Source organism: Balaenoptera musculus, chromosome 12 (genome assembly GCF_009873245.2).
Source record: "Balaenoptera musculus isolate JJ_BM4_2016_0621 chromosome 12, mBalMus1.pri.v3, whole genome shotgun sequence".
NCBI lineage: Eukaryota > Metazoa > Chordata > Mammalia > Artiodactyla > Balaenopteridae > Balaenoptera > Balaenoptera musculus.
The window spans coordinates 17,776,979-17,790,523 of NC_045796.1; the positions used below are offsets into that span (position 1 = coordinate 17,776,979).

A 13,545-nucleotide genomic window follows, 5' to 3' on the forward strand; every position below is an offset into this window, starting at 1 on the left:
TATTCTAAAAGCACCAATAAAGAGAATCAACACTACAAAAAAGTTGTCCTAATTATCCTGGGCTTTTATCAAAAATACTAATATTCTGGTCAAGTAGAAGGATGGGAAAATGTCAGGAATGGTAGGGGGTAGGATTGTGTAAAGAAAAAGGCAGTCTGGAAGACAAGATGCCTTTTCATCTCTTTGGTACAAACATATTGAAATCTATAATAATAATTTTTAATTTAATTCCCAATTCTTAACTTGGAGAGAGAAGGGAAATTCTTACCATATATCTGGGCATCAAAGACGAAAAGCTAAGGGTGTTGGTTGTAATCATAGATAAAAATGAACATGCACTGAAACTTAAGACTTTCCTCACAGAATTTCATGATTATTATTTGCATTCACAGTTGCTGTATAACACGTGTATGCAGGCAGGATAGAAATCAAATCACCCTCTGGTTATATATGAAAGGAAGTAGCATCTCCAACTCCTATTTCCCCATGTACAATACTCATTACGCTTGTTTCTAGATTCCTATTTTCAGTTGTTCCCCGAATCCAATGGCTTTATCAGTAACAATTATCTATGTCTCTGAGGCTAATCAGCTTAAAAAGAACCATTTGCCTGACAGCCTTCTCTTAAGTTTACTCTGGACAATGGCAAAGGCTACCACTGGCTACTGTGAGGACCTCCATGGGGTCCCCATCCAGACAGATGCATCAGACGGGCCTGGAGACTCCTGTGGAGGGCGGCCCCTCCCTCTAACCATTTCACTGCCTTTTACCCTCAAATCAACAGCAAAGGAAAACGGCAACAAAAATGAGGTTAAGGGCTCTAAGCCTGAGACTGTGAGGCATTTGAAATCAGGTAGGACTGGGTAGGATCACACCTTTACACACGCATGGACGGACGGACGGATGGCCGTGTTTGCACAAGGTTAGTCATCCATCATAGGGCTGCCCTGCCACTTACTCCGCTTTCTCCCTGGGTCAACACCAGCGGTTCCCTCCCTCCTCCTTCCCTGCCTGCTATTAGCTCAAAGTATAAAATGCTTCTCAAATTATGGATTATGTCAGGTGACCTAATTGTGACATAATTAACCCAAATAATCCATTGAAACTGACCTAGTATCTGTCTGTTTTGCACAGTAAAATGGAAAAGTTGCACACTGTGTGAGATTTGGCCATTTCCAGTTAACTGCCTCTCTGCTACCCTAAAGGCTGGAAGGTGAAATCTCTGAGAAATTTCTCTGGTCTTTGTTAGGTAGCCAGGCTTGGATGTAAATGATTTGGGCAACATGTATGTTGGCATTTAGAAGCATAGACTCTGGGGCCAGGTGCTGAGAACCAGGTGAGAAATCATAATCTGATTGCTACCAGGACATTTTTCTGATGGTTCGACCAGGGGTGTGTGTGTGTGTGTGTGTGTGTGTGTGTGTGTGTGTGTGTTTATCCTGTGTATGTCTGTGTCGGCTCTAGGATTGGCGTGGAATTTGCTGAGAGGTAGGAAATTATAGAACTAAACTATCATTCTTGAGGTTGGGGAAAGGTGCATGAGGCACACACCCGTGGCAGGTAAGAAATAAAGCGGTGGGGGGATTTTTCTAAGCTGGGGGGTTGTTCTTGTTTCATGTGAAGATGAATATGTAGTTCAATCCCTTCCCGTGGTTTTTGTATTTTTAATTATACTGAGTTTTAAATAGTCAATTTAAAGACACCTGTGTGTTGTTTCTTTTTACATCTCTAACCTAGGAGATTGACTGTTTCTGGGACTGGGACAGGCTCGAGCATGACTCCCATGATCCTCTGCTGCAGGGATGCTCATCTCACAGGCACATCCCAGGGCTGCCCTGCCACTTACTCAGCTTTCTCAAAGTGATTGAAAAGCACACTTGACACACATGCCCTCTTCAGAGATCAAGTTATAATTAAATCCAGGAAAACTCTCTGACAGCTGGAGCCCAGGTTTTGAGTTTGGTATTTGTTCTTGCAAAAGCCCACAGCTATAGCTGATGTGTCGCTGCCACATGCCTGGTGTGGGTGACCGTGGAATGTTTGTTCTGCCTACAGTCTATTTTGCTTGGTGAAAATGAAAGCCCACTAGTAAAGTAAATTTGCTTTGAATACAGATTTAATCATTTTCTCACAAACCTGAAGCTCTCTGTGTTCCAGACAGGACAAAAGGTTAGTTTGATATTATGCCAACAAACAAGAAACCATAACTAAGTAGTTGAGAATAGGTAAACACAAATGGCTTGGGAGAGGGGGAAGTGTCTGGTGGGATGCCAGTGTGGAGCCCAGATTTAACAGCTTCATCAGAGGGAATGTGTTAAATGCTCATTAACTGAATTTACAAATGATCCCCAACTGGGAGGTGTTGCAAACAACAGAGGAATAAACACACACACACACACACACACTCACTAATTACATGCACACATGCATACAAAGCAGGAAATGAAGGAACATTCTGCTTGGAAAATAAATCCAAGATAAAATAGTTTTAAATATAGACATTCAAAGAAAGCATTAACATAGATTTCATACAGAATTAAGGGAACAACTTGCCAATAGTAAGCTGCTGTCTCTGGTGAAGGTTATTGGGCCACTGCAAGGGGTAGGAGGGGAGACCGTGCCCATGGTGGCAGGGGGCGTGCACATCCCCAAAGGATCCTGGAAAAGATCTGAAACACACTCAGAAGGAAAGCAGGGGCCGCTGGACACCAACGGAGGCAGAGTAGAATGCCTGATGGTAACAGGCCACCAGATTCTCAATATTTGTTCCTGAAATCCCTAATTTCCTAGGGCTTCAGGAGCCATTGACCCAGACCACACTGTGGGTCTTGGTGGTGGAGGAAGGGCCACAGTGGATCACACTGGCACCCCACCATCACCCTACAGATGCTTAAGAAGCCATTAGGAACAGACTTCTTAGGGTACTGCTTTGACTGTTGCAGACGCATCTTGAGGAAAGAAAGTGCATTCTAGATCTTCAGCCGCATCCTGATGGCATCAGAGACTCAGAGCAAGAACAGCACCTCTACTCGCGCCCCAGCCCTGAAATCTGACCCTCTAGGCTTCCCCCGCTGGCTCCTGGGGCAGCACGTGGAGGGAAGGCAGGGTGGGTCAGCAGACTGGCCGATGGGGCACCTGGGCTGCAGTTCTGCTTCTGCTGCTAAATATTTGTGTGACTGGGGGCAAGTCTCTGGACTTCTCTCTCTGGGTCTTAGTTTCCTAATAAGATCAGAATTTCTTACTGGAGAATCCATGAATTAGCTTCAGGGAGATCTCAACTCCCTTGTTTGTAAACATTTTATGTGAATGTGCGTATGTGCTTTTTTAAAGAGAAAGAACACATCCTTTAGGAAAGAATCATATTTTAAAAGATGTTCCTGATGTAAGAAAGTTAACAACCACTGACTATCACGGGATTATTCCTAAATTTAGCTAGAGCTTAACTTCAATCCTTACCCCATACAATCCCTTCCATCTCTAACCCCTATAAACAACCAGAGGTTCAGGTAACAGAGCAAGAATCTGAGGCACCTGCTTATCACAGGTCACCAAACCTATAATGCAGACATCTTAGGTGTGTTTGGACTGAAAACCACTGGAGTCTCTTGGCTCAACTGGTTAGAACATAGGAAAAGTAAGTTCAGGGTTGCAGGTGTGATTCATGCTTAGACCGTTTCTTCACTTGAAAAGTAGAGAAAGGGGGAAAAACTTCTACCAGAATTACCATAGGAAACCCTACTCAGGCATCTTGGAACTTAAGGAAAATAGTGGAAAAGAGAAAAATATATAGCGTCTCACGGCTTTTTGAAAAACAAATGTAATGTCAGTACCATGTCCTCAGCCAAAGCTTGTCAAGGGTCCTCTGGCTACCACCCTGTGAAATGGCTTTTCTTGGGCCAGCAAACACCCAGAGGCCACAATGTAAAGTAATACAAACATGGCAGGGCGCTAGGTGCTTATCTCATTTAGCCCACGTCACAACTGTAGCAGGTGGATAGTGTTAGCTTCATCCTCATTTCCAGGTAAAAAAGGGGACTTTGGAAATGGGGAGGCAACTTTTCTAAGGCCACAGATGGCAGGTGTTGGAGGTTAGATTCAAGTGCAGGCAGTCCCACTTCAGACCTTACCTACTGGTTCAACAATTGTGTTGGATTCCCAGGAGGGCGTGAGGGGAGAGGTGAGAAGGGCTGGAGCGGGAGAGAAGGAGGTGGCATCACGTATGTCCAGTGTGCATGTACGTTCTTGCTCCTGTGGGCATCCCATAAGTACAGTATGGATTGGGTACAAAGCTGCTTGAATTTTACCTTCTAACTATTTCCTCAGACAATTACTCCAGCATATTATGTTTCAAGGCCAAACAAGTCAATCTCTCTCTCTCTCCCTCCCTGTCCTTACCCCTCTCTCTTATCCTCTCTTATTCTCTAACCAAAAGACCCTATATTCTTTTTTTTCTAAAACACCTTTTATTTCTATATCTGTAAAATATGCTAAGTGACCTGAGTTCTTTTTGTTTGTTTGGCCTTACCATAGGCTTGCAGGATCTCAGTTCCCTGACCAGGGATCAAACCCATGCCCCCTGCAGTGGAAGCGCGGAGTCCTAACCGCTGGACTGCCAGGGAATTCCCGACCCTCCGTTCTTGAAGTTCTGTTGCTTAAAAAGTCTGTGAGGGACTTCCCTGGTGGCGCAGTGGTTAAGAATCCACCTGCCAATGCAAGGGACACGGGTTCAAGCCCTGGTCTGGGAAGATCCCACATGCCGCGGAGCAACTAAGCCCGTGCGCCACAACTACGGAGCCCGTGCTCTAGAGCCCGCGAGCCACACTACTGAGCCCATGTGCCACAACTACTGAAGCCCACGCGCCTAGAGCCCGTGCTCCGCAACAAGAGAAGCCACTGCAATGAGAAGCACGCGCGCTGCAACAAAGAGTAGCCCCCGCTCACCGCAACTAGAGAAAGCCCGTGCGCAGCAATGAAGACCCAACGGAGCCAAAAAAATATAAATAAATTTTTTTTAAAAAAACGTCTGTGAGAATACAAATTCAGAATAATGGCTACCTTTGTAGGTGAGGGAGGGCATGTGAGAGGTGAGAAGTACAGAGTGCCTTTAGATGTATAAGTTATATGCCTTCGTAAGCTGGACCATGGGCATGGACTTAATGGTTTATATGTTTTCATCTGAAAAATATGAATATTATTAAATATTAAACAATCTTTTTCACAGTCAGCCTGAAAAAAGATTTACTTGGCCTTAAAAATGTTCATACCACTTGACTGAGCAGCTCCATTTCTGGGAATCTATTCTGAGGAAATAATCTGAAATGAGGACAAAGATTTATATGCCAAAGGTTCATCACAACGTTATTTCTAATTTAAAATTCTTGAAATAATTTTAAAAGCCTAACAAAGAAGAATGATTGGGCAAATTATGCTGCATCTGTGAGCTGGAATATTATATATACTTCAAAAAAAGATGCTTACGAAGTGTTTTTAACGGTATAAGGAAACACATTTGATGAAATTTTAAGTGGAAAATCAGAATATGAAATTACGCATAAAGTAAGATTTCAAAGTTCTGGAAGAGACTGAAAGAAAAAGACTTGAAAGAACAAGGCAAATGGTGGGCACCTTTGTGTTGTACAACTCTGGCCCATTGGACTTGTTTCTAAGTTCTAATTTTATGCAGCTGAGTATGTATTACTTTTATTTTATCATTTTTTTTTGGCCACGCTGCACAGCTTGTGGGATCTCAGTTCCGCGACCAGGGATTGAACATGGGCCACAGCAGTGAAAGCACAGAGTCCTAACCACTAGGCCACCAGGGAACTCCCAGTATGTATTACTTTTATAAAATGGAAAAAATAAAAATAAAAAATTATCTGCTTATTGGTTCTTGTCATCAAAAATCTTCTGATATGTTCCTATATTGGCAATTGGGATGACTTTTGTTCCTTGGCCTAGATAATGTGCTCCTGCTGACAGAATAACTCACAAGGTTATGGATGGGCCTTCTGGAGTTCCTGATCCCCAAACAATTCAGCGTCTCCTGTTTTGTGTCATCTATTCCAAGACTAGATGGAGATGAGGAAAGCCCAGTAGGAGACCCAGGTAGACACACATGCTTCTGACCAAGTAGGGAAGAGCTATGGTCATGTGAGGTAAGGGTGTGAGGTTTCACACACACACACACACACACACACACACACACACTTGCCTCCCCGCAGTGTCCCTGCCCACATTCCACCCGGCCTGCGTGCCAGGGGAGGAAGGAATGTGGCAGGAGTCCAGGGCCTCTGAGGCAGCTGTCTCAGGGCCCAGGTGGCCGCAGGGCAGCAGTCACAGCTGGGAGGTGGGAGGGTGGGCGCGGGAGGGAGCGGGAGCTGCTCTGTCATCCTGTCTTCTTCACGGCCCCCTCCTCCTTCTCCAGTTCAGTCATTCACCCCGGAGGAAAGCGTTTGGCTAGTTTAACCAGCTGCGGATGGCTCAGAATAAGGAAGAAATAAACCTGGGCTGAGCTGCAATCACACAATAAGCCTTGTGGAGTGGGGTCCCCAGAGAGAGTTGCGAAGCAGCTGGTTGGATCTCTTCAGGTTTCCTTCTAGGGATACGTGAGTGTCCTTCCCTGCCTCCTGGATACATCTCTAGGTGTGTCCTCACCGCAGAGAAATGAGCTATGCTTAGAAGCAGAGGCTGCAGCTGGGGAGAGCGCTGGGCGTACTATAGATGGAGGAGAGGGCAAAAAGGCAAAAGGCATCACATGGGACTCCTTACCACAATCTTGATCAGATGTTAAAAAATATATATATTATGTATATTTATTATATATATATATAATATATTTATATACCTTATTTATTTTATTTTATTTTTGGCCGTGCGGAATCTTAGTTCCCTGACCAGGGATCGAACCCGTGTCCCTTGCAGTGGAAGCACAGAGTCCTAACCACTGGACCGCCAGGGAATTCCTCAACATACTTTAAATACATATTTACATTTATTTAAACTATAAATACTTTAAAGATGTTTGATTATGTTTGATATATATTTACATATTTTTAAAATATATTTAAAGATGTTTTATATATGTATCTGTTTGATATATTATGTGTATAGATACATGCTTTTTAATCATCATAATATCAGGCAGAGCTTAATAAGCAAAATTTATTAGGTCAAGTAGTACTCAAGGCCTTACTCCCCTTCTTCCCCCCCACACACAGTTCCCTTCTTCACTCCCTCCTTCCCTGACATAACCACTCTTAGCTCTTTTGGTTATTTTATTTTTTGTTTCTGGCATTGTCGTCATCTTTCTAAATTATGTGCTTATCCTGCTATTTCTTAGATTCTTTTCCCCCGCTACAGGCATACAGATATTATCTATTGACTTCCTAATATGAAAGATGATGATTTAACATTCCATCCTGCCTCCTTCCCCTACCTGTCCTTATTTTTCCTTTTTTTATCCTCCCAATGTAATGATTGTGTTATCTCGGGTCCTCTGAGAAGCAGAAAACAAGGCAGAATTAGAAATGAACGAGATAAAGCGGTGGTTCCAGGGCAGATCTGACACCATGAAGGAGAGGGGCAAGGAAGGAAGTTTGGGTAGGAAGAGACTTAGACTGCAGGGTAGTTCTGAGAAATTCAAGGCCAGGCTGATGATGAGACCCAGACTAAAGACTGCCCAGTGAAGAAGTCTTGCACTGGGCAGCAATGGCTGGCCCTTGTCCCCCTGCTGTGCTCAGTCACTGGCTGGGAACACAGGAGATCAAGCCTTCCCTGAAGACAACAGTGGGTCCCCAAGGGGGGGATATACTCCCAAAGCAGGCTGTCCTTTGATAGGAAGTCTGAGTGGTCCATCTCCATGGCCACCTCATTTATATTCTAATTTATGGTTTTGTTAATGTTCAGTGCTTCTACTATTGTGACTGAATGAATATTGTTCATAGCTGTGTCATATTGTGTACTATAACCATATTTCTTTTTTCATTATTTTTCCTTTCTTGGAGTTTTCTTCTTTATTACTTTTCTATCTATTTGTCCATTATTCTGCTCCAAATCTTCTGACAGAGTATAAAACACCCTGCAATATGACGGAACCCATTGGTATATCAGTCAGTTCCACTTCTTTATTTTTTTGATCTATTCTGTCTGGAGCCCCATTCTGGGTTGGTTGTGCTTTGCTCATTCCCTCATTTCGGTGGAGCAAGTCTTCTAAGAGCTTGTTGAGAAGGGATGTAAGTGACGTAACTATTTTTATTTATTCATTTGGTTGTGCCCAGTCTTAGTTGTGGCAGGCAGGCTCCTTAGTTGCGGCTCGCTGGTTCCTTAGCTGTGGCATGTGAACTCTTAGTTGCAGCATGCGTGTGGGATCTAGTTCCCAGACCAGGGATTGAACCCAGGCACTCTGCATTGAGAGCACAAAATCTTATCCACTGCAGCACCAGGGAAGTCCTGATGTAACTATTTTGACCTCTTATATGCTTTAAGTCCACCCCATACTTGATCATTTCTAGGTTAGAAGTCATTTGTACCTCAGAATTTGGAAATTACTGTTCTTGGCTTTTAGGGTTACTGTTGAGCAGTCAGTGCCATTCAGATTCCTGATGGTTTATGTGACCTTCTTTTTGCTTTCTGGCAGCCTTTAGGGTCTTCTGTTTATCCCTAGTGTTCTGAAATTTCACAAAGATGTGCTTTATTCTCTATGTTGGGTGATAGGTGGGTCTTTCTAATCAGGAAACTCCTGTCTTTCACTTCCGGGAAATTTTTGTTTATTATTTCATTGATTTCTTCCATTTTGTTTTTTCAGCTCTTTCTTTCCAGACCTTATTATTTGGATATTTGACCTATTGGACTGATCATCTAATTTCCTTAGACTCTGTCCCATATCCTATCTAGTTCTGGCAGATTTCCTAAACTTTATCTCCAAAGCCTCCTATAAATTGTTCTTGTTTTCAGAATATTCTTTTTTTTTTTAAATTGTATTTGTTTTTCTTCCTCTTGCCTCACTGAGCATACTCAGTGTGTATATACGTGTATGTATACACATATATACACATAAACAAAAATACAAGAGAACAAATCCATAATTTTATTTATTCACTTTTCAATAAGTTTAAATCTTCGAAGGGTACAGCATCACACGGATTCTGTGTCCAATGGCCTTACGAGGAAGGTTGCTTTGGAATTCGGCACCAACCGTGCCGCTGGTTCCATGAGCTTGAGTTATCTTTCCCCAGACTACTCTGGTTTTGTTGGGTTTTCCCACCAGGAGTTACTGTGTTCTGGGAATTCCCTGGCGGTCCAGTGGTTAGGACTCCGTGCTTTCACTGCTGAGGACCCAGGTTCAGTCCCTGGTCTGGGAACTAAGATCCTGCAAGCCATGAGGCACGGCCGAAAAAAAAGTTACTATTTTCTTTGCTTTGTATGCAAAAGCAGATCTCTTGGCTAGATAGAATTTAGTTTCATCTCGAGCATATACACCTTCGGTTTTCAGAAGAGCTGTGTGCTCCCTCTGGTTCCAGGGACCCGCTTCTAGCCAGCAAAAAAGGCCTTGGACCATAGCCTTGCAGACATGTATGTCGTTTTAGAAGTCCAGTTCCCAGCAGGCCTCCACAGGCTCCAAGATGGCTGAAAGAGCCTCAGTGTGTATTTTCAATGCAATTCTGTCCCTCAGATTGTCTCTGCTGCCTTTGAGTTCATTTTCCCCACCCATCTGTTTAGCTGTCTTTCACGTCCACGGCTTTCTCCTGTTATCTGATGATTCTTTGTTTATACTTAAGACTGAGGCACCAGAAATCAGATTGGAAGCCCTGCATAGAACCTTCCCAGAACCTTCTTAGGGTTCTCGGCTCCAATACGCTTGTTCCTGTGGGTGTTCTCCACGCCCCACACCCCATGTAATTAATTTTCAGTTTCCTCCGTTATATTCTACATCAGTTGCTACTATTTCCCTCAATCTGTGTTCAATCTTCCCAACTTTTGTTGGCATTTCTCATTTCTGTTATCCACCCCCCCATCATTGTTCTTGTGGTTTTATTTTATTTCCCCCCCTTATTTCCATTTTACTGCGATTTGAGGAGGGAGTGGGGACAAAGAACATATGTTCAATGCAACGTAGCATGTATAACGAGACATCATGCTTCTCCTGTGTCTTATCATCACACTTTCAACACGCTCCATATCAACAGCCTATCTCAAAAATGGTTGAAAATGTATCTCTTTTGTAGAATGTGCTCAGAGGAAACAACTGCCCGTCAAATTTTCTTATCCCAAGATATCCTTCTTCTGTGACACTCTTTTGATCTTTTTCTTCATTAAGGTAATACAAGGTTACCATTTACTGAGGACCTACTGTATGTACCTTACACTCAATATGTCTCATTTCATCTTTACAGAATCCCTGCAAGGTAGGCATTATTACACCCATTTTACAGACAAGGACTGTGGCTCAGAAATTTTTCCCAGGAAACTCAGCTGACAAGATGTGGAGCCTGGATTCAAGGAGGTATCAGTCTAACTTCCAAGCTGACTGCTCTTTCTAGGGCACTTTGCTGCCCATCCCCAGGGCACTTTGCTGCCCATCCCCAGGGGTTGTTCAGTGCTTGGTGACAGCTGTGACAGCAGGAGTAACACACCAGGAGCTCTGTGAGAGAATGTAATTTCCATGCAGGCAGAGCCCTCATCTGCCTTGTCTACATCCATCTCCCAAGCACAAGAACAATACCTGATGCACTGAAAACACACAAGCAATATTTTTTAAACAAACGAATGAATGAATGGATGAACATGATATCCTTTAATTCTCAGAGCAACTCAGTCATAACTCTTACATTACCCTTTCATAAAAGGTTAGAAAACAAGTTTCAGAAACTTGGGACTTCTGTTTTCCGGGGATCTGCCCTTTCTAGGAAGTGTTGTTTTCATGTAATCTGAGGAATAACCCATGCTAAGGTGTCAGCTAGGACCTAAGAGGATAGCTGAGTTGGCTTGGCTTCATGAGTTCAGAATTATTCATCATTGGAGAAGGTGTAGAGGAAAGGGAACCCTCCTACACTGTTGGTGGGAATGTAAATTGGTGCAGCCACTATGGAAAACAGTATGGAGGTTCCTCAAAAAACTAAAAATAGAATTACCATATGATCCATCAATCACACTCCTGGGCATATATCCAGACAAAAATATAATTCAAAAGATACATGCACCCCTATGTTCATAGCAGCACTATTCACAACAGCCAAGACATGGAAGCAACCTAAGTGTCCATCGACAGATGAATGGATAAAGAAGATGTGGTACATATATAGAATGGAATACTACTCAGCCATTAAAAAAGAATGAAATAATGCCATTGGCAGCAACATGGATGGACCTAGAGATTATCATACTGAGTGAAGTAAGTCAAAAAGAGAAAGACAAATACCATATGATATCACTTATATATGAAATCTAAAGTATGACACAACTGAACTTACCTACAAAACAGAAACAGATTCACAGACATAGAGAACAGACTTGTGGTTGCGAAGAGGGGGTGGGTGAGGGAGGGATGGGCTGGGAGTTTGGGAATAGCAGATGCAAACTATTATATATAGAATGGATAAACAACAAGGTCCTACTGGGAACTATATTCAATATCCTGTGATAAACCATAATGGAAAAGAATATGAAGAAGAATGTAAATATGTGTATAACTGAATCGCTTGCTATATAGCAGAAATTAACACACCATTCTAAATCAACTACACTTGAATAAAATAAATATAAAATAAATATAAAAAACAGAATTATTCAGCATTCATTCAACAAAATACTAGTGACTGTTCACTATGCGCTGGACTGGGAGACTGAAATTCATTAAATCTCATCCTAGCTTCACAATAATCCTGCTAGGTAGCTAGTTGGTCTAAAACCAGACTCTGAAATATCCATTTGCCAATGAAGAGTTCGCTTAAAATTCAAATTCTGTTTGAGAATCTGGACTTCATTTTAGTGTCCTGTGTTTTCTTGGCATTTTGGAGCAGTGTGATGATTTAAAAAAATTAGTTCCTTGAAGGGCACATCTAACTTAATTTTGTATTTCTGTTAGGTATTGCTTGAACTTGCACGATTTTTAAAAAACCATGGGATTGTTTTGGACACTTGAAAGTGCCTTTTTCTATTTGACCTATTTTTGAATAGTTAAGCTCTTTGTAGTCAGTTTATGTAAAGCCTTTTATTCAGAATTTAAATTAAATTAAAACTTAATTTAATTTAATGATGTTTATTTCCAGGACACCTGAATGGTTGTAGAAATGCTCCACAGGTGACTGATGTTACATAAGATACTCTCCTGCCAGGCTGTAATGAGTAAAAAATGAAGACAGACACCTAGGCAACCCACTTACTACCCCGTTCCTCTTTTCCTCCTTCCTCTCCCACCACTGCTGGCCAAGGAGGAGGTGGGGCTCCTCCTGGCTCCCTATTTTTGCCAAATGCTATGTTTCCTGATCTCGTGAGTCAAAGGAAAGAACTCAGGTGGGTCACAGAGTGGATGTATTGGAGGCAGGCAAAACTTCTGGCAACTTCTCCAGCAAGCTCACCTACCTATTCATCCAAAAACTATGCCCTAAAACATCAGTGGGGCATGTGAAAGGCTTAAAATAGGAATGACTAAAACAGCTAGAGAGATAGAAAACTTTGTAGCATTTGCAGTTACTTTATTAATTGTAGAAATGCTTCTAATAATTCAAACAGGTAGCAAAAGGGAGAATTACATTCTTTCTGCCTGCCTAACACATCCTTGGATCAGAATTTGTGAAATTTGTTAACTAGTTGAATGTGTCCCTATTTTTGGTAGGAGAAAATGGAATCAAATTGCTCAGAGCAATTTGAGGGAGAGGTAAGAGCTCAGCGTTAGGCATATGAGTAATGGAATGACTTTAAAACATGGACCTGTCAAACTCAATCTAGGAAGCATAAACAGAATGCTCACAAACTGTATACTTTGTTACTTTTTTAATAGGTCAAAAATAGATGATTCTTCAAAAAAAAAAAAGACAGCACAACTGTATCTATTTTCATATTTGGAAAACTACTGGGGTGTTAACCTAATTTCAGAAAGAATTTTTTTTAGAATTCCTTGGACATCATCTGGAATAAAGATGATGTCCTTCCGACACTGCAGTGCTATGTGGGTGGCTAAGCTCATCGGACCCTCACCCCCTGTGGGTCCCCAGAGAATCCGATCAGTGTCCCTGAGGCTGACTTACTGGTCCCGGCATAATCAACTAAATGTCCTTCCATGCTATAAAATTCTACCATTCTAACTTTTCAGGCATTAAAGTTATATTTTGAAAAGTATATCCATAGGGATAGTCATCACCAAAGTGGACTTCACAACGTTGCTGACCGTGACAGCTGAATCGGCCACCTAATGGTGCGAAGAGCCACATCAGCTGCAGGTACATCCTTTTTTTTTTAGATTTATTTATTTATTTTTGGCTGCTTTGGGTCTTCGTTGTTGGGTCTGCATTGCTGCGCACGAGCTTTCTCTAGTTGCGGCGAGCGGGG

General features: G+C 42.3%; 1 protein-coding gene and 1 pseudogene across 1 annotated transcript in view; both read right to left on the reverse strand.

Annotated features, from left to right (window-relative positions):
* SASH1 (SAM and SH3 domain containing 1) overlaps positions 1-13,545 on the reverse strand; it is a 251,479-nt gene that overhangs the window by 233,230 nt on the left and 4,704 nt on the right. The gene's annotated exons all lie outside the window — the stretch shown is intronic.
* LOC118904878 lies at positions 9,110-9,570 on the reverse strand (annotated as a pseudogene).